This window comes from Vicia villosa, linkage group LG1 (assembly GCF_029867415.1).
Source record: "Vicia villosa cultivar HV-30 ecotype Madison, WI linkage group LG1, Vvil1.0, whole genome shotgun sequence".
Lineage (NCBI taxonomy): Eukaryota > Viridiplantae > Streptophyta > Magnoliopsida > Fabales > Fabaceae > Vicia > Vicia villosa.
The window spans coordinates 251,281,251-251,285,036 of NC_081180.1; positions in this window are offsets into that span (position 1 = coordinate 251,281,251).

Below are 3,786 nucleotides of genomic sequence, written 5' to 3' on the forward strand. Positions count from 1 at the left end.
CAACATTGGTGGGATGATGTCAAAAATGACGGGGATGTAATGGTGATGATGCATGGATCAAATGAAATTGTTTTGACAATTGTAATTTCTTAGATATTTTGTTATGTTAAGTAATTTTATTTGTTGTCTGTGTTGTTGTTTTAGTCATGTTTGTGTTGGATTTGTTGTAACCAATCTACTTAATGATTAAAAAAAGTTTAGGAAATTTTTAAAAACTAATTACAAAGAGTGCATACAAAAATTATGTTATGGAGTTGGTTGCACGATTGAGACAATGTTTTCGTGGTTACTACACCTCAGGCGTTAGGGTTCCACCCGAAGTATTTGATTGACCCATGCACACGAGTTGCATCATCGTCAATTTTCGAACACACGTACACCACCCAATAACAAAGCCAACACACATCCACCACCCAACAACAAACCCAATACACACCCACCATCCAGCCAACACAACAACGTTACCGGTCCACAAACACCCAATCTCAATACCAAGACCAATCTATGTCTGGTAGAAGTCGCACAAGGTAGTGATTATGCGAGAAATTTGTAATAGTGAGATTGTTTATGCTTTGAACTAAACTATCATAGTGGATTTCCTTCCTGACTTGGTAGTCCTTAGTGTAGGTGACGTTGCACTGAACTAGGTTAACAATTTAATGTGTTCTTTTACCTTCTGCATTTTAATTCTACATAGTTTCTAGTTATTTTCTGTCAGCAGGTGATATCATAACATCTATCTTGATATTGTGTTTGTGTTCGAATGTCAGTCTTTGAAGGTGGAGAAAAACACAAGAAAGGGGGGATTGAATTGTGTTCTTTCTCAAATTAGAAATCCCTTTCTCTTTATTCTTTTCTTTCTTCTTGTATCTCATCTTCTGGATATGCTTTAGATGTTGCAGAAGCATGTTTGGAATGGGGTTTCATAACCAATGAGATGTTCATTATTAACTTCTATTCATCATCAAAACTTTTGACTTGTCTCAGTACAGTTCTGAAGAGTTCTGCGTGAAGGTTCTGAGTTAAAATGAATTATGCAGAAAGTAAAAGACTCATTCATTTTTATCTTGGTTCACCTTCTGAATAAGGCTACCTCCAGTCCACCTTCCTTGGGTGATTTTCCTCTCAACAGAGGACTTATTCCACTATAACCAAATTGATTACACCTGCACGATCCTCCGTCGTGACTAACAATCCTGCACAGCCAACTGTTGTGACTAACCCTGCACAAGCTACCCGCGAACGACTAACCCCTAGATGATTGAACCGTTAAGTGATCTTAATGAGATATAAAGTTCATCAATCTAGTAACATGCACAACTACTTGTTGTGACTAACTCCCTGTACAGCTACCTGTTGTGACTAACTCTAATGAACTGTTCAATGATCTCCACGAGATATAACATTCATTGACTCCTGGATTTCTGAAATTCACTTGGTCTCCAAGAGAATTTCCATAATAACTACCATCATTGTCTTCTCAAGCTTCTGACCTTTACTTGGTCTCAAGGAACGCCAATTATTTTCAGAATTGTTGTACTGGAGATTACAAGCGTGCTTCTTATTCAAGCATATTTTCTCCTATTCTAAGTACAAATGTTTACAACACTCTGACTAGAAGTCACTTCTGGTCCTAAACAGTCTTTCAGAAGTTTCCTAAGATATAGCACACTACGAGCAACAACTCTATGTGTTTTACAATTAATTACAATAATAATACATAATCTTGTATTCTTCTATTCTTGAACTTCTTGATGAAATCTTCTTCTTCTGTAAGCAGATTAAGAGCAATATCTCTTGTCTTGGTTGCTTCTTGTCTTGATCAACATCAGTAAACATGAAACACTCTTCGAGCAACAACTCAGTGTATTCAGTTTCCTTTGTTATTCAATATGAGCAAATTAAGGCTCGATCAAGTATTAGTGGATATCATCTAATCTCCATTGGAGCATTCTGCATAGCATGCGGGTTTTCCTCTTCATCCTCTGAGAGTTTTCCTTTCGTAGGCATTTGATGTAAATTTCAACATTTGATCATCATACATGAAAATTCTGGTAAGACAGACTTGGATGTCAATCCTGATGTCAAGACATCTGATCTGTTATTAATGTAGCACCAGCAGAATACAAGGATCCCTCATTATTTAATTACTCTTAGGAAAGAGTCAATGAGACCTGGGATCACATATGTTCAGCATATATAACCAGATTATAATTTTTACATGGTTCTGTACAGGATCAGCCAACACTTATGAACCTGATGTTATAGACAAAGTCATAACATTCATAACGGAACAAACAATGCAGAAGATAAATAACACAGTTAATTGTTAACCCAATTAGGTTCTAAGTAACCTACTCTAGGGACTACCAAGCCATGAAGAAGATTCCACTATCAGTAGTACTATTTTATATAAACAACCTCTGGTTTACCTAGTCACTACCCAAAGCAATCTCTATCTCAGAACTCCTTCCAAGATAAGAAAACCTCTGCTCACTCCTTGGTGGTACCTAACAGTTACAACCTTGCAACAGTTATTTACACAATTAACAATGAACACATACTTGATCTTCTTCACAGCTTCAATCAAGCTTACATTACTCAACTCTTACCTACAGGTTTCGAGTAAGGACAATCACTTCTCTAACCTACAGGTTTCGAGAAGGACAAATCAGTAACCTTCCCACAAACCGGGAGGTTCACCTACACGGCTAACCCTAATGGTTACATCTTGTTAATATTCGGCTATCTTGCTAAACTATGTTACAAAGTTTCCTATTTATAACCTGATCCCAATTGGACTTGGGCTTACAGATCGCAGCACTCTGGCTGTTACAAATATGCAGAAAATATTCTGCTACAAATTAGGTGTTTTAATCTTGAGTTTCCTAAACTAGAAACTGCTGAATCCAATCTTCTGATTTGATTCTTCTGAATCTTGAATCTTCTGAGCTGATTCTTAAATTATTCTTTTGACCTGTAAAAGTGTGCCACATAGGATTGCATAATATTCACATAGAATATTCTGTATCTGTTTTAAACCAAACTGAATCTTCCTTCCAGTTCTGCAGGCGCGATGTCATGAGTTGATGTCATGACATTCCTTCTAACATCTTGCTTGTATCTGTTTTGTTCTTTATAAACTTGCAAGATTCACATTTGTATTATGTTTTACTGCTATTATGTTTTAACCAACCATAGATGTCAATCAGACAATAAAAGCACTAATAGTCTCCCCCTTTGGCATATTTTGGCTAAAACATAAACATGCAGCAAAAACATAAATACTTCAAGACACCAAGGAAGAACAGAATTTACATTCTCAGAATTGGGTTTACCTTCTGTTCTTCAGGACTTGAGCCACATCATAACATCGTCAGTCTGCTACACAAATTTTTACAGTAGCAAAATCAGAAGATGGTATTCTTCTCCCCCCTTTTAGACACAATATGACAAAGAAGGAACCAATGTCATAATATGCAGTGGATCATCTTCATGCAACACTGATGTACAAGAGGAAGAATATGTGAGAAGCCCTGCGTCTTCAGGACTTGAGCCACATCATAACATCGTCAGTCTGCTACACAAATTTTTACAGTAGCAAAATCAGAAGATGGTATTTTTCTCCCCCCTTTTAGACACAATATGACAAAGAAGGAACCAATGTCATAATATGCAGTGGATCATCTTCATGCAACACTGATGTAAAAGAGGAAGAATATGTGAGAAGCCCTGCGTCTTGGAGGACCAATGGTGGCATAAGAGACCCATTCCTTAGTCTTATAC